Raw genomic sequence first — 22,086 nt, forward strand, 5'->3', positions numbered from 1 at the left:
CTTGAGAGAATTGATGCCCTTATTAGCTGAAATAGAATTTCTTCTTAACAAAAGACTAAAAATTCCGTGATTACTTCTGTGATGGGAGAATGGTGAAGGTTCTTATCACTTCTTGCCCCTAGAATGGTGCTGACCATGGAATACTTCACAACAATGGTGTTGTACTTGTCCAATCGATTGAGGAATCAAAGAGAACAAAGCCACTTATATGACTCGAGGAAACGGACAATGCAGATGACATCACTCGTCTGAAAGGATCGAAGAAACGATGGTCCGAGTGGAGACGAGGTATTAAAGAATTACCTCTCAACGATCATGTTTGACATTTTTTTTTAGGGTTGTTTTGGAAACCCCGGGGATTGAATTGACATTTTCCTCTCTCTTTTGCTCGAGGAATGTCTCAAAGAATGACACTTTCAAAACGAACCTTTTTTTTTTTTTTTTGAGAATGACTCGATTTTTGCGACTCGTTGTGGAATGACCACTGGTGATGGAGACTTGATTTTAGAGACTCGATTTAGAGACTCAAATTTTTCTTGTAGTGAATTTTGACTCGAAGGAATTCAGTGGTTCCTGGAAAAATGATTTATATACTCCCGAGAAGACCTTTGAAAGCACTTTTTTTCTTTTTGCCTTAACTTTTGCCTAGTAGCCGCCCTTTCGGGTTTTCGACTCTAGCAGGCTCTTTGCCCTAACTTTTGCCTAGACCGCCCTTTCGGGTTTTCAGCCTAGCGGGCTCAATTCTTGCCTGAAGCCGCCCTTTCGGGTTTTCAACTCCAGCTTTTATTTTTCTTTTCTTCTCTTTTTTTTATTATTTTTATTATTACATTTTTTTTATTGGCAAAGAGAAAATGCTTTTTATGATGCAGACTTATGTTTGTGACCGCGCCTTTGTGGCTGCCTACGTATCTCCAAGAGCTTTTCGGGGGATGGGGAGAATCAGGTCTTTCGTAGTTCCTTACGGGATGCGAACTTCATACTCGGCTGGTGCGGAATTCATCTCCGGCTTGATGTTAGTGCGGAATTCTTTTCCGTCTTGGTGCAGAATTTATTTCCGACTTGCTGTTTAAGCAAAAATTCAATTCTGACTTAATGCTGATTGTGGAATTCATTTCCAATTTGATTTCTTCGGGATTCCTTCCTGACTTGATATTAATACAGAATTCATTTCTGACTTGATTTCTTCGCGGGACTTCTTCCCGGCTTGATGTTGATTCAGAATTCATTTCTGACTTGATTTCTTCGCGGGACTTCTTCCCGGCTTGATGTTGATGCAGAATTCATTTCTGACTTGATTTCTTCGCGGGACTTCTTCCCGACTTGATGTCTTTGCGGGATTCCTTCTCGACTGGATGTCTTTGCGGGATTCCTTCCCGACTTGATGTTGATGCAGAATTTATTCCTGACTTGATTTCTTCACGGGATTCCTTCCCGGCTTGATGTCTTTGCGGGAGTCCTTCCTGACTTGATGTCTTTACGGGATTTATTCCCGACTTTGATGATGTTGAATCAACTTATTGACTCGAGCTCGTATGATAGTGATGACTCTAGGCGAATCTGACTTTGTTGTTGTAGTGGTTTTACCACTGGTTGACTGAAATGTGACATGTATTCATCACAAAGAGTTTTGAATACCCACATTGTGGTGGTAACTTGAGTGGCTTGAGTGTTGAAGAAGCTTTTATGCTTTGAGTTTGTGGCTTCGCCATGTTTGAATTCTTGAGGTTAATTTGATTCCTTTTCTTGAATTTTATCTTCCTCTGAATTTGAAACTTATTTCCTCAATGGTTCTCCTCTCCATAAGGAATTTTGAGGAGACTAGTTTTGAGAAATGATCCTTGTTTATAAGGACACTTGTACTTGAGCCATGCCTGGCGCTTGATTTTCGAGGTGTTTGTTGTCATCCAATTTGTGGAAATGTCTGCTTCTTTTAACTTGCTTTTTCAAAATGTGAGCAGCCGCTTGGTCTTTGTCCTTATGGCTGAAATGATTTGTCATCTACCCTTGATGGGCTTGAATTTAACGGACAGCTTGCAGTTGACCCATTTTTGACAACTTGATTTCCTGTAGCTTTGTCCTTGATTTCTTTCTTTTGTGCAGAAGTTCCTTCTGACCCATTTTTCTTTTGCTTTTTTGCTTCCTTTTGACTAGGGGTTCCTTTTGTCCCTGTTTTTCCTTTTGCTTGCTTAGAAGCAGCCTTTCCATAAAGAATTTTGAGGCAACTTGATTCTGAGATGACTTGAGTAGTGTATGGATAGCATTGCGACTTCGTGCAGACCCAGCCCAAAAACTTCTTTATTCTGTCGCTTTTAAGCTCAAAATTCAGACACCTCTCTGTCGGAGCATCTTCCATTCCTGGGTTTTCGGAGAAACCATTCTACCCCTAACCCCTTCAATCGGCTTTGCCTCAGTACTGTTTGAAGTCTTGCGTACCCTTTGCTGGATCCTTTCCATAATTACCCTTCAAAACTTCCCCTTTGATGGTGCTTCTTAGGATGCCCCCAGCTTTGACTGATGCAGAGCAAATGAAAGGATGAATGCATTTTTCTTTGCCAATTTTTATTATATTTTTTTTTTCATCATTTTTTTTTTAAAAATTTTTTATTATTATTTTTTTTCGATTTTTTTTGCTTTCACAGGAAAGGATAGGGAAAGAGTATAAACATGATTGGAATGTAAACTGATCACTTTTTATTGATAAGACAAAATTTGTGTACCAAAGACACTTAGATTTACAAATTTGAATCGAATGAAAACTTGAATGGAAATGAAAATGAAAAGAAAAAACTAGACCCTAAAAGATAGACTCTAGGTGGACTGTGATGGACTAGGATTGGATTGACTGTAGTGACTTTGTTCTTCTCGATGCTTAAATCGATCAGACAGGATGTTGTTGGTCTTGAACAATTCCTTTGTTCTTTTGGAGGTTTGATCTCAACCTTCTCAGACACAAACTTCATTCATTTCTAAGAAAAGTTCGAAAGGATCGAACGATTCTTGTTCAGCAATTTTTTTTTGCATTAATCCCATGGTTAGGCAAGGGATTGGTTGATATTCAGCTTGCTCTTGGGGATGATGGACCCATTGTCAACCAAGTCTTGTAAACGATTTTTCAAAGTCCAGCATGATTCGGTCTTATGCCCATGTCCTTGATGGTACTCACAGTATTCATTGGCTTTGAAATTCCGGGGCAGGGGGTTTGGTAATGGCCTTGCTTCTAAAGGCTTCAGTAAATTTGCTTTCACTGCTTCTCGGAACACCAAAAGGATTGGCATGCCGAGATCAGTATATTGCCTCCTTGGATGATTGCTTCCCAAATTCCCAACACGTAAAGGATTCGTGGGGATTATACTGGCTATTTCATTTGTCTCACTGGACCCAGCATGATTCTGCTTCTTGTATGAGTATTCTTTGAGTTGACCCAACTGGATTAAGTCTTCCACCTTAGTTGCAGTTGCAATGAGCGATTGGATCGTAGGCAAGTACTGTGTTTGAAGCTGTAACTGGTAGACAGGCAGTAAATTCTTGATTATTATATCAACTTGTTCCTGTTCAGAGGGTCGGTTGATCATTTGAGCAGCTTTTGCTCTCCACCTCGAAAGGAACGAGGAGAAGGACTCATTGTTCTTTTGTTTAGTGGTTTCCAGCTCCCTCCGGGTAACATCCACTTCGATATTATAATGGTACTGCGTGTTGAAAGCGTTGCATATATCCTCCCAATTCTTCATTTTGGAACGATCCAAGCTTACAAACCATCTTAATGCAGCACCGGTCAAAGATTGCTGAAACAACTGAGCAAGGAGCTCGCTGTTCAGGCCAAACGGGTTGAGGGCACCCCCACATACATTTTCAGGTGCATTTTGGGACAAGTGGTTCCATCAAACTTGTCCATGTTAGGCATCTTGAATTTTGTAGGTAATCTTGCTTCGGGGAACAAGGACAAGGAGTCCATGTCCACCACTTCCTTGTGGGTTTTGAGAGCAGTGATAGATCTTTCCAAAAATTCCAGCTTCTCTCTCATTTTCTGAGCTTCCAGCTCAGAAGCAGTTCTGGAGGGCATGTCATCCAGGTTAAGGGCAGGGTTTGTCGGTTCAGCAGTAGGACCCTGATTGAAGGTAGTAGGTCCACTTCCCCCGGCCGAAGCCCCATTTCCATTACCATTACCTAGTTCAGCTATCAGGGCAGTCCTTTGGGCAGCCAATGCCTCATTCATTCTGGCCTCCATCCTGGCCTCCAGTTGTTCAATGAGATTTTGGATGTCAGTGAGTGATGCCATTGGTGCAGGTAGGGTTGTAGGAGTTGTAGGTAAAACTGGTGTAGCTGGTGAAGCTGGTGAAGCTGGTGAGGTCGGTGATAGTACTGTAGGCGTGACTGGTACTTGAATGGGGGTTACCTGTGAAAGGACATAGTCAAAACGATTAGACTAATCCTATATAAGGTGTTTTCATAGGGTATGTGAGATAGTGTGAGGTGGGGTAATGTTGGTATGCTAGGACACCTCGACTTTTCGAATGGCCCTAAGTTCTCAAAGAAAATTTTTCCTTGGGCCTTAGGGGCCAAAATGTGAACTTTTAGGCCTTTGTGGCCAAATTGGGCATTTTTGGGCCTTAGGGGCCAAATTGGGAACTTTTGGGCCTCTGTGGCCAAATTGAGAATTTTTGGGCCTCAGGGGCCAAATTGAGAATTTTTGGGCCTTAGGGGCCAAATTGTGAATTTTTGTGTGAACTTTTAGGCCTTTGTGGCCAAATTGGGCATTTTTGGGCCTTAGGGGCCAAATTGGGAATTTTGGGGCCTCTATGGCCAAATTGGGAATTTTTGGGCCTCAAGGGCCAAATTGAGAATTTTTGGGCCTCAAGGGCCAAATTGTGAATTTTTGGGCCTCAGGGGCCAAATTGAGAATTTTTGGGCCTTCGGGGGCCCAATTAAGAATTTTTTGGGCCTCTGTGGCCAAATTGAGAATTTTTGGGCCTCTGGGGCCAAAATGGGTATTCTTGGGCCTCTGGGGCCAAATTGAGAATTTTTGGGCCTTAGGGGCCAAAATGTGAATTTTCCAGGTCTCAGGGACCAAAATATAATTTTTCAGGTCTCAGGGACCAACAATGGGATTTTTCAGCTTTGAAATGGAATGTGTTTTTTTGTGAAGTATGGGATGAAATGCGTGAATGCGCACAACATCACGTCATAATCTGTTCATGATATGCTTCACATCATTAGGTGCATACAGTCCTAAGGGATAGGTTCTATAGGCCATGACGCAAATAGAGAATCGGCTTATAAAGGGACCCTTGAGCCTTGAGCATGGATATACCTAAACACATGTGAAACAAAGAGTTTCGCATGGGTCCAATAGTACGCATGCCCATGGGCCATCCCCAAAAGGATTAGGGATGGTTTTTGGCAACAGGGAGGACGCTTTGGCTGTTCGTCGACATAATCAATGAGACCTGCCGATCAGCGCTACTTGCTATCCAGACTCAGAAGTTTGAACAGAGAGAGAAGAAATTCATTTGAAATTCATTTTTTATGCAATGGAGAAAAGGATTCTCAATCGTGCAAATAAATCAACAATTTAAAATGATTTAATTAAATTGTACAATTAAGTCCAACTTCTCCTTATCCGTATTCTTAAAGAAAGAATACGTGATTCAATGTTAAGGTACCCTGCAAAACAACACATAGTAAAATAAAACCCTAAAGAAGGGCTGGTTAGTTTACACAGCAATTGTAGTCCACTTTATGCAAAATGATTACATAAGTCCCCAGCAGAGTCGCCAAACTGTGAACCCCTCCCCCAAATATCATAGGCATATGAATGCGTGTGACTAAAGGAAGAAATGCACGTGAATGTATGAGTCGCCACCTTGTTTAATTATTTTAGGGTAAACTAGGAAAAAACCCTAAGTGACTCCAATTTTTAATTAACCTAAGTCTAGGCTAATTATCCCAATGTTTAAGGCATGGTTTGCGAACCCGAGGTGGATCCCGAGACTATGTCATGCTGATGAACTAACCAAAAATGAATGCTTTGCAAGGTGAATGAATGTAGTTGGACCAAAAAAAGAAATGTTTTGATGATTTCGACTTGCCGCCCGGGGTTAGATCCGAACGTGCCTACGTACTTCCGTTTGAATGGAAGATCAAAGTCAACGTAGTTCGATAGGCCTTCTTTGAAGGGCTTTGAATGGGTATGCTTAATGCATGAGTGCGTGTATGCTTTGTGCATTTTGTTTAGGCATTTTGCCAAAGAATTGATTTATTTGATTTTAGGCATTTGATGCCAAAAATGTTGATTTTAATGGCTTTTAGCCAAAAAGATTGATTTAGGCAATCGTTGCCAAAAATGATTAATTTTAGGCGATTGTCGCCAGAATGATTGATTTAGCCAAAAAGAGTGATTTAGGCAATTTGATTGCCAAAATGATGTTGATTGGGCGATTGTCGCCAAAATGATTGATTTAAGGCTTTTTGCCAAAATAAGTTGATTAATTTTAAGGCATTTTGCCAAAAGATCGATTTAATTGTAGGCAATTTGTTGCCAAAACGTGATCGATTAAGGCTTTTAGCCACAATTATTAATTAATTGGACTTAAGCCGGATTTGTTTGAAATAAAGGCGATTACACCATAGCTATTAATTAACTAGGTGTTTTAAGCCAATATTGTCGGATTTAGGCTTTAATACCACGATTATTAATTAATCGGGCATTTAGCCTAAATTTATTTAATTGAGGCAATTTGTTTGCCTAATGATGACATGGATGCATTTATGCAGTTGTAGAATTATTAGGAGTAGAAAAGAAGCATGCATGAAGTGCTAAAATTAAATAGGCAGAGTTCAGTTCATGTACCTGATTTAATCGTCGACCGCTTCTTAACTCCAGGTTAAGCTCCTCGTTAAGGGAATTAATTTTAATTTAATTTTAAGTGACCAAGTATCACAACAATAAAATAAAACTAAAATTAAAAAATGCAAGAAAGCAGTAAAGAATCGCAAAGAGCGTAGGGAGAAGGAGCGTCCGTCAACACAGACTGAGTGTCTCAAAACGGAGCCCCAGAGCCGTTTTTTATAGGAAAAAAATGTGACCCGGGGCGCCCCTGCCCGCCTTCGAGGGCGGGCGCCCGCCAGGCTTGGGCGGGTGTGCCCGCCCTAGCTGGGCGGGCGTGCCCGCCTGGCTTGGGCGGGCCTGCCCGCCTGGCCTGGGCAGGCATGCCCACCCCCGCGGGCGGGCATGTGTGCCTTTTCCCCTCTCTTTTTTCTTTTTTCATTCCGGAGGCTTTTCCGGGAGTTCCGGACCTCCAAAAAAATACTCCGAGACCAGTTCCGTGATCCTCGTAATTTTTCGGACGTTTCGAGTACCATATTGGTATACTTCCGATGAACTTCCAAAATGGCCTTTGGTCCTGCCGGACTGCTTGCAGTCCAAAAAACCTGGCTCTTTGAGCCTCAAAAAAAAGGGTATTCACAGGTGACTGCAGCCGCTATCGCCGGCGGCGTCTTTGAGCCTCAAAAAAAAGGGTATTCACAGGTGACTGCAGCCACTGTCGCCGGCGGCGGCCGCCGCCGGCGATAGCGGCTATCGCCGCCTTTAAAGGCGGCCGCCATCGTCACGGCCGGGAAAACTGGCTTTTTAGCAAAGTCAAATTAATTGGCACGGCACTATAGCAGGCGTGCTTTCTTCCATTTAAAGAGTTTCACATGCCACCAACAACATTAGAAGCCTCAAAATTTGAGTATTCACAAAAGCCAACACAAAAAGTCAAAAAAAAAAAAAAAACAATAAAGTCCAAAAGCCTATAGGAGTCTAGGTGTCCCGTCTCCTCCGTGGAGCAACATCCTCCGAGTCATCCCTAACTGTTAAACTCTACCCAACTGATACAGATCAAGGGAGCAAGATGAAGGATCCTTTAGCTCTACCCGAGGGACCAATCACAAGAGCTCGTGCAACCAAGCTACGAACAGCCTTGAATGCATTTACTCAAGAACAAATCACATTGGAGCTTCAAGATCATAATTATGCAAGATGTGAGATTGAACTTGAAGAAGCACTAAAGCTTGTTATGGTGCTTCAGGCGTGCAAAGAGGCTGCCCATTGATGCATTCTACATGGTTCTATACTTAGGCAAATTTAGGAGGATGTTATTTTATTATGAGCTTAAGTATGGGCTGTGTAGGGCCTCTGGCCATTTGTCTTGCTTTTATTTAAATTCTATTAGTGGACTTAATTAATTAAGTGTAAGGCTGGTTGGGCTTATTTTCCAGAGTTGGGCCAGTCCTAGATTAGTTAATGTTTAAGTCAGGCTTGTTTTAATTAGTTAGCTTTGGACTTGTATTTAATTAAGCCCATTTGGGCCACATTAGGTTTAGGCTTGGGCTAACTTAAGTTAATAGCTAAATTAGGGTTAGCTTAGGTTATTTATATTGCATTGTAAAGAGCTGCACAGCAGCCAACATTAATTTGAATCAAAACCAATGTGTTTTCTTTGTTCTTCAAGAACAAACCGTGTTCTTCATCCTTGCATGAATAGAACCGAATTTTCCTTAGTAATTAGGCTTGTGAGTTCTACAAGATTAATTGCGCCAAGAATTTCAGAGTTGTTTTCAAGAGTACTTGAACGTAAGTTTCTGATTCTTGTTCTAAATTCCTTGTTTTTCTCTCTTCAAGAGTACTTGGGGGTTAAAGGGATTGACGGGTACTTCCGTGATTGCATGCTTTCCGCTAGATTTCCTTGTTGATTTGCAAGAGTACTTATTAATTAGCTAGGGTCGCATTATCTGGTATCAGAGCACTGTGGTTGTGGATTTCAATCTATCCTAGGGTTAGGGACTTAAAAAAAAAAAAAGAAAAAAAAAACGAAAAAAGAAAAGGAATCTTTGTTTATATTTTGCTGCCAATTCGCATTGAAGAGAGAGAAAAAAAAAAAAAGAATTGTTATTCGTTTGACCTGAGAATTATATGCTAGCAAACTATGTGCTTGTATGAAGCTTGAGAATTGACTTGTGACAACCTGAAATTGTGCACTAAAGTGAATTGATAACCTAGCACTGCTATAGTTACATATTGTCCTTGGGAAATTTTCTTGAATACTAGCTTTGATAATTAGATTGATTAGGTCCATAGTTAATTTTACTTTGTAGTGAATTAACTTCGTGCATCTTGTCCAGAATTGTCTATTTGTTGATTCTAGTAATCTATTATTTGTTTGTGTGGAACAATTAGAGCTTAGTAGTTAGGAAATTTTGGACCTCACACGTCCAGAGAGAAGCACGCCCAGAAGCACGCCCGTGCGCCTGCCCGTGCTCGCCTTTGGAAGTCCAGGCGATTCTGTAGGCTGGGAGAAGCACGCCCGTGCTACCTCTCTAATCAGCCCGTGCTTGCTTCTGGAAGTCCAAGCACGCCCGTGCCAAACATAGCACACCCCGTGCTTGCCTCTGGAAGTCCAAAACTTGCCCGTGCCGTTCCAGCACGCCCGTGCTTTGCCTCTTTTCATTGCTAAAGTGTTATTTGCTTGTTCCTTCACTTTAGTTTATTAACTTCAAGCAATACACCTTCTTGTTCTTGTATTGCCATTCAAAACGTTGTGAATTCTTGTTAGAGTTTGTGCATTACTTGATTATATTCTTTGCTTTCCTAACTTTCTCTTGACTTTTGTAGCAACTTTGGGATTCTGAAGTGCAATTATTCAAGTGGAAAGAGTGGTAAAAGGCTGGAGTGAAACCCACATATTGTGAAAAAGCCAAATAAAGAGAGAAACACGTGAGGGAGTGATCAACTAACCATTTCCTTTAGTTTTTGTGTTTGTTATTCTATTTCAGGATGTCTGATTCATCTAGAGATAAGAATGACAGCCCTCTCAAAGTTGAAGATCCAAAACTACAAGCCTTTCTAGATGCCTTTTCTGGAGAGATGGGGCGAATCACTAGGCTTATGGAGAGTTTTAATGATAGACTGGAACTTCAAGAACAAAGGACAGAAAGACATGACCCTAATGCCACAAGGAGGGGTGCAACCACTTCCAAAGAGCACTCTAGACAACCTTGGCATGAAGAGTATGAAGAAGAGAATGATGAATGGCATAGAGAGCCCCCATGGGCAAGAGGAGGTAGAAATAACAGAGGAAGAGGAAGAGGGATTGGTAGAGGTCGTGTTTACAGAAATGAAACCTACTTTGGGGAGGATGAAGAAGAGGTTGATACGCCATTAGATGGTAACTTGGGTAACATCAAACTCAAGGTGCCACCTTTCAAAGGCCGAAACAATGCAGACGAGTACTTGGAATGGGAAAGGAAGGTTGAGATGATCTTTGAATGCAATAGGTATACTGAGGAGAAAAAGGTGAAGATTGCAGCCTTAGAATTCCAAGATTATGCTTTGTTTTGGTGGGATCAACTTAATCAGAGTAGAAGAAAGGTGGGAAGACGACCTATCCACAATTGGCAGGATATGAAAGAGGTAATGAGAAAACGTTTTCTTCCTGAACATTATTTCAGGGAGTTGCATCAGAAGCTTCATAGACTCATCCAAGGAACCAAATCAGTAGAGGACTACCATAAAGATATGGAGATGTGCATGGCTAGAGCACACATCGAGGAGAATGAGGAGGTGACTATGGCTAGATTCCTAGGTGGCCTTAACAAGGACATAGCTGATGCACTAGAAATGTATAGGTATGATTCCATGGAGGAGATGCTGAATATGGCTATGAAGTTAGAGAAGCAGAGAAAAGGGAAGAGCACCACATCATATAGGGCTGCCAACAACAACAGTAACTCTTAGGCTGCTAGATGGCCTAAAAGGGAAGAGAAAAAGGAGTTTCAAAGCTCTACACAAAAGGGGGCAGATTCAGTGTCTAAGGCATTCACGCCTAATGCCCCAACTCATTCAAAGGGATCAAGTTCCACTACTCCTAGTAGAGACATCAAATGTTTCAAATGTCTTGGGAAGGGCCATATATCTTCTCAATGCCCTAACAAAAGGGTAATAGTGATTCGAGATGGCTACACCTATTCTGAATCTGAGGATGAAGAAAACCCAATGCCGCCACTTGAGGACTGCCATGATGATGATGATGAGGTTGATGAAGAAGTTTTACAACCTGAGATGGGACAGTTACTAGTTACCAGGCGAGTTCTCAACATGCAAGTTCAAGAGGAGAGCTTAGAACAAAGAGAGAATATTTTCCATACTAGATGCTTGGTACTTAACAAGGTATGTCTTTTAATTATTGATAGTGGAAGTTGCACTAATGTAGCTAGTTTGAGCATGGTGCAGAAATTGGGTTTGACATGTGTACAGCACCCAAGGCCATATAAGCTTCAATGGCTCAATGATATGGGTTCTGTAAGAGTAAACAAGCAGGTGAAGGTGCCATTCTCCATTGGATGGTACAAGGATGAGGTCACTTGTGATGTAGTACCTATGCTAGCTGGGCATATTCTTCTAGGCCGCCCATGGCAATACGACAGGCGAGTCCAGCATGATGGGTACACCAACCGGTTCTCTCTTACCTATTTGGGTCAACATGTGGTTCTAGCTCCTTTGACACCACCAGAGGTCTATATGGACCAAAAGAGGATATTAGAAAGTGAGGGGCAGAATTGTATTCAGGGGGAGGGAGAAAATAAAGATAAAGAAAAAAGGGGAAAAAGAGGCTAAGAGTGAAAAGAAACAATTGAATGGCCCATTGGTGAGTAAAACAACAAGAGAGGGAAGAAAGAAACAAAACATGTATGTAAAAGAGAGAGAGATTCGCAGTAGTGTTAGTGAGGGTAGACCAATCTTAATGATTCGGTTTAAGGAAATTTTGCTTAATTTGACTAACATTGACACTTCTTCTTTGCCTTCTAGTTTTGTTTCTTTATTGCAGGAGTTTTCTGATGTGTTTCCTGATGAAATGCCTAGCGGACTGCCACCCCTAAGAGGCATTGAGCATCAGATTGACTTTGTTCCTGGAGCTACAATTCCTAACAGGCCAGCATATAGGAGCAACCCCATGGAGACTAAGGAGTTGCAGCGCCAAGTTGATGACCTATTGTCTAAGGGATTTGTGAGGGAAAGTATGAGCCCATGTGCAGTTCCTGTATTACTTGTGCCTAAGAAGGACGGTTCTTGGAGGATGTGTGTTGACTGCCGAGCTGTCAATAAAATCACAGTTAAGTATCGCCATCCAATTCCTAGGTTAGATGATATGCTAGATGAACTGCATGGTAGTAAGTACTTTTCTAAAATTGACTTAATGAGTGGATATCATCAAATCAGAATGAAGTTAGGTGATGAATGGAAAACTGCCTTTAAGACTAAATATGGTTTATATGAGTGGATGGTTATGCCATTTGGTCTAACTAATGCACCTAGTACTTTCATGAGATTAATGAACCATGTCTTACGTGCTTTTCTAGGCAAATTTGTTGTGGTTTATTTTGATGATATACTGATTTATAGCCAATCTATTGATGACCATGTTGAGCATGTTAGGTTAGTATTGATAACTTTGAGAGCTGAAAAGTTATATGCTAAGCTACAGAAATGCACTTTTTGCATAGATAGGCTTGTTTTTCTTGGTTTTGTTGTGAGTGCACAGGGGATTGAGGTTGATGAGGAGAAGGTTAAAGCAATTTGAGAATGGCCAACTCCTAAATCTATATCTGAGGTGAGGAGTTTCCATGGCCTAGCAAGCTTCTACCGAAGGTTTGTGAAGGACTTCTCTACCATAGCAGCCCCACTCACAGAGGTGGTAAAGAAGGAAGTTGGGTTCAAATGGGGGGAAGCGCAACAAAGGGCGTTTGATACTTTAAAATCCATTCTTTGTTCTGCTCCTATTTTAGTTTTACCTGACTTTGACAAAACATTTGAGATTGAGTGTGACGCTTTTGGTGTAGGTATTGGTGCAGTGTTGATGCAGGAGAGAAAGCCTATTGCTTATTTCAGTGAGAAACTCAACGGAGCGCAACTCAACTACTCAACCTATGACAAGGAGCTATATGCTCTAGTGAGAGCATTGGAGGTGTGGCAACATTACCTTCTACCCAGAGAATTTGTCATACACACTGACCATGAGTCTTTAAAGCACCTCAAGGGTCAAGGTAAGTTGAACAAGAGACATGGTAAGTGGGTTGAGTTCATTGAACAGTTTCCTTTTGTGATTAAATACAAGCAAGGAAAAGAAAATATTGTGGCTGATGCACTTTCTAGGAGGTATGCTTTAATTACTACTCTTAATGCTAAGTTGTTAGGATTTGAGCATATAAAATCCTTGTATGTTGATGATGATGACTTCGGTCTTATTTGGAGTGCATGTGAACATGGGGCCTTCAACAAGTTCTTTAGGCATGAGGGGTTTTTATTTAAAGGAAATAAACTTTGTATACCCAAATGTTCTATGCGTGAATTGCTTGTGTTAGAATCACATTGTGGGGGACTTATGGGGCATTTTGGGATTCTTAAGACATATGATATACTTGCTGAACATTTCTTTTGGCCACAAATGCGTAGAGATGTAGAGAAATTGTGTGGTGTGTGCATAGCATGTAAGCAAGCTAAGTCTAAATCGATGCCTCATGGCCTTTATATGCCTTTACCTGTACCTACTTTGCCTTGGACTGATGTTTCTATGGATTTTGTTCTTGGATTGCCCAGAACAAAGCGAGGTAGGGATAGTATTTTTGTTGTTGTGGACAGGTTTAGTAAGATGGCACATTTCCTTGCATGCCATAAGAGTGATGATGCTGTCCATGTTGCTGAGTTGTTTTTCAGGGAGGTGTGAATCCCTCCCCAAATATCAATGCAATGTGAATGCATGTGACTAAGGAAGAAATGCACGTGATGTGTGAGTCGCCACCTTGTTTAATTATTTTAGGGTAAACTAGGAAAAAACCCTAAGTGACTCCAATTTTAATTAACCTAGTTACTAGATTAATTACCCAATGTTAAAGCATGGTGTGCAAACCCGAGATGGATCCCGAGACTATGTCATGCTGATGAACTAACCTATGAATGAATGCTTTGCAAGGCGAAAGATGATGCGATTTGGACCAATGAAAAATGTTTATGCGATTTTGACTTGCCGCTCGGGGTGAAATCCCGAGCGTGCCTACGTACTTCCGTTTGAATGCAAGATCAAAGTCCACGTAGTTCGATAGGCCTTCTTTGAAGGGCTTTGAATGGGGATGCTTTATGCATGAGTGTGTGTATGCTTTGTGCATTTTTGTTTAGGCATTTGATGCCAAAAACGTTGATTGATTTGATTTAGGCATTTGATGCCAAAAATGCTGATTTTAATGGCTCTTAGCCAGAAAGATTGATTTAGGCAATTGTTGCCAAAAATTGATGATTTTAATGGCTTTTAGCCAAAAAGATTTAGTTTAGGCAATTTATTTGCCAAAAAGTGTTGATTTTGATGGCTTTTAGCCAAAAAGATTTAATTAGGCAATTTGATTGCCAAAAAAATGATTGAACCGTGGGCAATTTAGCTTAATCATATTTTAATTGAGGCAATTTACTTGCCTATATGATGATATGAATGCATTTATGTAGTTGTAGAATTATTAGGAGTAGAAGAGAAGCATGCATGAGGTGCTAAAATTAAATAGGCAAAGTTTAACTTACATACCTGATTTAATCGTCGACCGCTTCTTAACTCCAGGTTAAGCTCCTCGTTAAGGGAATTAATTTTAGTTCAGTTTTAAGTGACCAAGTATCACAAAAATAAAATAAAACTAAAATAAAAAATGCAAGAAAGCAGTAAAGAATCGCAAAGAGCGTAGGGAGAAGGAGCGTCCGTCAACACAGACTGAGTGTCGAAAAACGGAGGCCCCCCGGCCACTTTTATAGGAAAAATAAGCCCCGCGGTCCTGCCCGCCCTGGAAGGTGGGCGTGCCCGCCTGGATGGGCGGGCGTGCCCGCCCGGCCTGGGCGGGCGTGCCTGCTCGTCCGGGCGGGCGTGCCCGCCCAGTCTGGGCGGGCGCCCTCCTCTTTCTTCCTTTTCTTTTTTTCGTTCCGGAGGCTTTTTCGGGCGTTCCGGACCTCCAAAAAATATTCCGGGACCAGTTCTGCGATCTCCGTAATTTTTCGAACATTTCAAGTACCATATTGGCATACTTTCGGTGAATTTCCAAAATGGCCTTCAGTCCGGCCGGACTGTTTGCAGTCCGGGAAAATAGGCTTTCTGAGCCTAAAAATTTGGGTATTCACAGGAGGTTGTGAGATTGCATGGGGTGCCACGCACCATAGTCTCAGACCATGATGCCAAGTTCCTTTCTCATTTTTGGCGTGTTTTATGGAGTAAGCTTGGTACGAAGTTGCTGTACTCTACTACTTGTCACCCCCAAACGGATGGCCAGAATGAGGTAGTTAACAGAACTCTAGGTACTTTGCTTAGAGCGGTGGTTGGTAAGAATCTGAAAACCTAGGAGGATTGTTTGCCTTTCATTGAATTTGCTTATAATAGGTTTATACATTCTTCTAGTGGTTATAGTCCATTTGAGCTTGTGTATGGTTTTAATCCTTTGACTGTACTTGATTTATCTCCTTTGCCTTTGAGTGAAATTGCTAACTTAGATGGTTAAAAGAAGGCTGAATTGGTTAGGGAGATACATGCTAAAGCTAGGGCTCATATAGACATGAAGAACAAAAGCTATGCTGACCGTGCCAACAAGGGAAGGAGGCGTGTGGTATTTCAACCTGGAGATTGGGTTTGGGTGCACATGAGGAAAGAAAGATTCCCAAACCAAAGGAAAGGAAAGCTTGCTGCCCGAGGTGATGGGCCTTTTCAAGTGTTGGAGAGGATCAATGACAATGCCTACAAGATTGATCTACTAGGTGAGTATGGCGTGTCTGCTACCTTTAATGTGTCTGACCTTTCTCCATTTGATTATGATTCAGATTTGAGGATAAATCTTTTTGAGGAGGGAGGGAATGATACAGATTAAGGGAGCAAGATGAAGGATCCTTTAGCTCTACCCGAGGGACCAATCACAAGAGCTCGTGCAACCAAGCTACGAACAGCCTTGAATGCATTTACTCAAGAACAAATCACATTGGAGCTTCAAGATCATAATTATGCAAGATGTGAGATTGAACTTGAAGAAGCACCAAAGCTTGTTATGGTGCTTCAGGCATGCAAAGAGGCTGCCCATTGATGCATTCTACATGGTTCTATACTTAGGCAAATTTAGGAGGATGTTATTTTATTATGAGCTTAAGTATGGGCTGTGTAGGGCCTCTGGCCATTTGTCTTGCTTTTATTTAAATTCTATTAGTGGACTTAATTAATTAAGTGTAAGGCTGGTTGGGCTTATTTTCCAGAGTTGGGCCAGTCCTAGATTAGTTAATGTTTAAGTCAGGCTTGTTTTAATTAGTTAGCTTTGGACTTGTATTTAATTAAGCCCATTTGGGCCACATTAGGTTTAGGCCTGGGCTAACTTAAGTTAATAGCTAAATTAGGGTTAGCTTAGGTTATTTATATTGCATTGTAAAGAGCTGCACAGCAGCCAACATTAATTTGAATCAAAACCAACGTGTTTTCTTTGTTCTTCAAGAACAAACCGTGTTCTTCATCCTTGCATGAATAGAACCGAATTTTCCTTAGTAATTAGGCTTGTGAGTTCTACAAGATTAATTGCGCCAAGAATTTCAGAGTTGTTTTCAAGAGTACTTGAAGGTAAGTTTCTGATTCTTGTTCTAATCTAAATTCCTTGTTTTTCTCTCTTCAAGAGTACTTGGGGGTTAAAGGGATTGACGGGTACTTCCGTGATTGCATGCTTTCCGCTAGATTTCCTTGTTGATTTGCAAGAGTACTTGTTAATTAGCTAGGGTCGCATTACCAACCTCGCCTGTCCGAGGAGCCAGCACAATCTCCTCACCAGTCCCAACCTCATCATTAGCGTCAGCCTGAACCCAACCTTTGAGTACACTCAGCAGTGCAGTCCTCCTTGGTCTCTCAATCGGCCAGACAGTAGTAATGAACCAAGCCCGATACTCAGGAGAAGTCTGAACACTGGTAGGATTAGGTAAAGGCCTAACCATACGATGATCTCTAACCCAAGCCCTAAGGACGGCTCGGGTAACGCCCGGGGTAATGGCTGACTTAAGTGAAAAGTCATCCATAATCGGAACAGTCTGATTTATCCCCATTTGCCTCAAAACGCGCGAAGCGCAGTACCAAGTACAGTGTGTGAGGCCTAAAAGGTAAACCCGAGAATGGCGAAAGCTGACCTGGATAAAGCGGGTGATGTTGTACCAGGAGATGAACCATAGTATCTCATTTGGACCCAACTCAATCAGCCATGAAGTCCATGCATCAATAGATGGGTGTGTGATCAAAATCCTCCGCATACGATACTGAGTGGGATTATAGGGCAAGAGAGTAGGAGTAGCAACCACTTGAAGGTGGTCCTTCAGCCAAACCTGAGTAATGGATCCTTTCTATTACAAGGGAACAATCCAAAAAAAAATAATAATGAGAAAAAGGAAGAAGGGAAATACTTGGATAATAATGGGAGAAACTGTCCAATCATCGAACCCTAAAGCAGCCCTGTCAAGGCTCCTAATGGTCTCTGCCAGCACAATGCCGCCAATACAACCCATATCCTCCATTTGCCGAACCATGGGGCAGAGGCGCAAATCCCCAAAGCCTAGGTCCTGGTTGAATAAGAAACCAGCCAATAAACAAAAAACCAATGCCCGCATCCTCAGCCTCATCCGGTCTGGGTCGTTTGGACAAGCCTCTGAAAATTCGTCAATCAGGGGCAACAGAATTGCCTTCTGGTCATCAACAATCATAGCCCTAGCTTGGGGTCGGCTGAACTGAAACAGGGTTTCAAATGACCTAACATACCCAATTTTTACCTCATGCTTGACCAAAGGGGCATTGGGGTCACACCCTATAATAGCACAAAACTCCTCAAAAAGAGGGCACATATCCTCCATCATGGCCCCAAACCGGAAAACGTGGGCTTCAGGGTCCCAAAGTCTAATACACGCCCGTAAAAAATCCCAATCAACTATTACACCCCTAAGAGTAATAATAGGAGAAAGACCGTACCTCCCCAAATTGATCTTTTCAACTTTGGAGAGACTCCTAGTCCAGCTGTGCATGCTATGGTTGTAGAAGGGATTCATTGTTTTTTTTGTTTATTTATTTCTTTTTTTTTCTCTCTCCTTTTGTCTATTAAAAAAAATATAAAATAAATAAATAAATATAATAGAAAAAAAAAGAAGAGAGAAGAAACTGACCGGGAACTGTTTTTTTTGGCACAATTTTCGAGAAAATAAGTGAGTGAGAGAAGAAAAGGGCCAAAGGCGGTTTTTATAGAGAAAAAGCACGCCCGGAGGCGGCCCAGCCGCCGGAGCCGGCGGCCCAACCCGGCGGCCACCGCAAAAAAAAAAAAAAAAGTTTTTACATACATATATATATGTATATAATTTCCAGTACCAAAAAAAAAAAATCACAATTCAGCCTAAGGCCCAAAATCACAATTCGGCCTAAGGCCCAAAATTCACAATTCGGCCTAAGGCCCAAAAAATCACAATTCGGCCTAAGGCCCAAAATTCACAATTCGGCCTAAGGCCCAAATAATAAGTTATATGCAAGCAAAGGTGAAAGGGAGCCTACCTGGGCGAAGATGCCGGTCATGGAGGCGTGAGTGTTAGCGTCTGCCATCAGATCGATCTCGTTGAGAGAAATCCCCAGAGACTTGAGTAAATCCTCACCGCTGCTATAGCTTGGGGAAGCCATAGGAGAAGTCTTGAGGCTTTGAGGAAGTTGAGAGAATTTCAGAGAGCTCTTTTGTTTTGGAGAGTGTAGAATGAATGAAATGAGAATTTCAAGCTATTTATAAGCAAATGGCCAAAGGGCGGGTCTCTTGGACGCATCCGATTTTCGCCTCCAAAATTTGCGTTTCCGACAACCACCGACGCCCATAAATCTTTTTTATGGTTGCCGGTGGGGGGCAACTGTGAATACCAAAATTTTGAGGCTCAAAAAGCCATTTTTTCCGGACTGCAAACAGTCTGGCCGGGCCGGAGGCTATTCAGAAAGTTCACTGGAAATATGCCAATATGGTACTTGAAACGTCTGGGACGTCGCGAGGATCGCGAAACTGGTCTCGGAATATTTTTTGGAGGTCCGAAACTCCCGAAAAAGCCTCCGGAACGAAAAAGTAGCAGAACCACCGGGCTCGGTGGCTCGGGCCGCCGGACCCGGCAGCCCGGCCTCCGAGATCATGCGGCCCGGCCGCCGAGCTCCGGCGTCCCGCCCGGCCGCCGAGCTCAGGTGGCCCAACCGCCGAGCTTCCGGCGACCCGCCCACCGAGCTCAGGTGGCCCGGCCGCCGACCCTCCGGCGGCCCAGCCGCCGAAACAGTCCGTTTTTGCCTATAAATGCAGGTCCGAAGTGACCTTTCAACTCACTCAATCTATGTTGACGGACGCTCCTTCTCCCCTACGCTCCTTGCGATTCTTTACTGCTTTTCTACATTTTAGTTTAGCTTTAATTGCTTTCTTGCTTTGTTAAGTGGTCATTAAAATCAAATTAATTAATTTTCCCTTAACGAGGAGCTTAACCTGGAGTTAAGAAGCGGTCGACGATTAAATCAGGTACATAAACTAAACTCTGCCTATTTAATTTTAGCACTTCATGCATGCTTCTCTTCTACTCCTAATAATTCTACAATTGCATAAATGCATCCACCTCATTATTAGGCAATTAAATTGCCTCAATTAGATAAATTTAGGCTAAACGCCCGGTTAATCAATAACCGTGGTGTTAAGCTTAAATTCGACAATATTGGCTAAAAAACCTAGTTAATCAATAACTACGGTTTAATCGCTTTTATTTCGAACAATCCGGCTTAAGTCCAATTAATCAATAATTGTGGCTAAATAGCCTTAATTAATCACGTTCTTTTGGCAATAAAATTGCCTACATTGCAGTTCAATTAATTACTTTTGGCAAACAAATTGCCTATAAGTAAGATTAATTATTCTTTTAGCGACAAATCGCTTAAATCGAATTTTTGGCAAAATGCCTTGAATTAATCAATCATTCTGGCGACAATCGCCCAAAAATCACTTTTGGCAAACAAATTGCCTAAATCACATCAACTTTTGGCAACAATTGCCTAAATCAATCTTTTTGGCTAAAAGCCTTTAAATTAATCAATCTTTTGGCTAAAAGCCTTAAAATCAAGCATTTTGGTGACAATCGCCTAAATCACAACATTTTTTTGGCAACAATTGCCTGAATTAATCTTAATGGCTAAAAGCCATTAAAATCAACACTTTTGGCATCAAATGCCTAAAAATCGATTTTCAGGCAGAATGCCCAAACAAAATGCACAAAGCATACACACACTCATGCATAAAGCATCCCCATTCAAAGCCCTCTAAAAGAGGCCTATCGAACTATGTTGACTTTGATCTTCCATTCAAACGGAAGTACGTAGGCACGTTTGGGATTTAACCCCGGGCGGCAAGTCAAAATCACATAAACACTTTCATTGGTCCAATTGCATCATTTACCATGCAAAGCATTCATCGTTTCGGTTAGTTCATCAGCATGACATAGTCTCGGGATCCACCTCGGGTTCGTAGACCATGCCTTAACATTGGGTTAATTAATCTAGCATTTAGGTTAATTAAAATTGGAGTCACTTAGGGTTTTTCCTAGTTTACCCTAAAATAATTAAACAAGGTGGCGACTCATACATTCACGTGCATTTCTACCCTTAGTCACATGCATTCATATGCCATGATATTTGGGGTGGGGGTTCACACCCGGCTCGAGACGGATCCTCAACCGGAGTGGAAGAAGTGGGATCGGTCATAGGCCTCCTCCTTGGAGTCCTAGTCGAGGGACCCGAAGCCCGAGAAGAATGGGTGCCAAGCAGCTGAGAAGGTGCCGATCTCTGAAAACTATCAAGCCGAGATCCAATGGGCTGCATCATAGCGATTCTGCAGAACTCATCATAATCTCCCCCCAGGATGAACTCCACATGTGGAATACCCTCAGTATGAGCAGTAGTGAGCGTCATCTGCTTGCCCGCTCGCATGTCCTCGGGAGGGGAATAAGGGACAGAACGGCAGCCTCTTATCTGAAGGTCTACTCTCTTGCCCAAGTAATATCGCCGCAGGACGGGATGTGACAGGACAACCCTCCGCCGAGACAAGGCATCTGATCGCTGGAAGCGGGGGTCGGCCTGAATCCAACTTTGTAGACGGGCAGTCATCGGCCCCACCTCAACCTATGAAAGATGCAAATATGTTAATAAATCCTTTTTATTTAACATATGCAAGAATTACTAAGCACATACCTGCTCCAGAGTGCAAGTATCAAAAAAGGCTCTCAGATCCTTCAGCGATTTCTTATGCTGAACGGTATGAAGGTTTGATCGGTACCATCTCCAAGCCAAAGGTACCAGCCCTAATCCAAGATCAGCACGAATCAGCTTCGGGCGAGTGTAAGGAAAGTACTCAAATTCCCAAGTCTGCAAAAAAGAAGAAACAAGAATCAAATCAAGATAAGCAGAAAAAACACAGAAAGGAAGAATGTTCTTTACATTACCTCCCAGAAGTAGTAGGTCCCGCTGAGTTTACAGTGGCCTCGACTCAGATCACACATGTCATCATACATGTGGCTTAGAATAGCGCCAGCCCAGTCGTACTCTGCCAGATGGGTCAGATCTTCCAAACTCTTCAAGATGGAAGGATTAAACTTCTCCTTCCTGTTGGACCAGAAGGTCGAAGCAAACAGCAGCAACAAAGTGAATCTAGCCACCTGAGTAGCCGTCAGCTCTCCCTGCCTATATCTAGCATAAATATCAGGCGCCTGGAGGGATAGCCAGCGTCTGGAAACCCTCAAAGCGGGAGTAGCAGAGCCTGGCCTGACAATCCGGGGCAGGTCAATCCCTATCAGCTCAACCATCCGGGTAGGGGAGATCTCTGTCCTCCAGTCATCATATACCTCGACCGGCCGAATGCCAAAAGGGATCCCGGAGATCACAGAAAAGTCTGCAGGAGTCATGGTCAACTATCCCCAAGAAAAGTGGAAGGTATTGGTGGTGTCCCACCATCTCTCGGCCAAAGCACCCAGTA

The sequence above is a fragment of the Jatropha curcas genome, chromosome 11 (assembly GCF_041381405.1).
Source record: "Jatropha curcas cultivar XTBG-Jc1 chromosome 11, XTBG_Jcur_1.0, whole genome shotgun sequence".
Taxonomy (NCBI): domain Eukaryota; kingdom Viridiplantae; phylum Streptophyta; class Magnoliopsida; order Malpighiales; family Euphorbiaceae; genus Jatropha; species Jatropha curcas.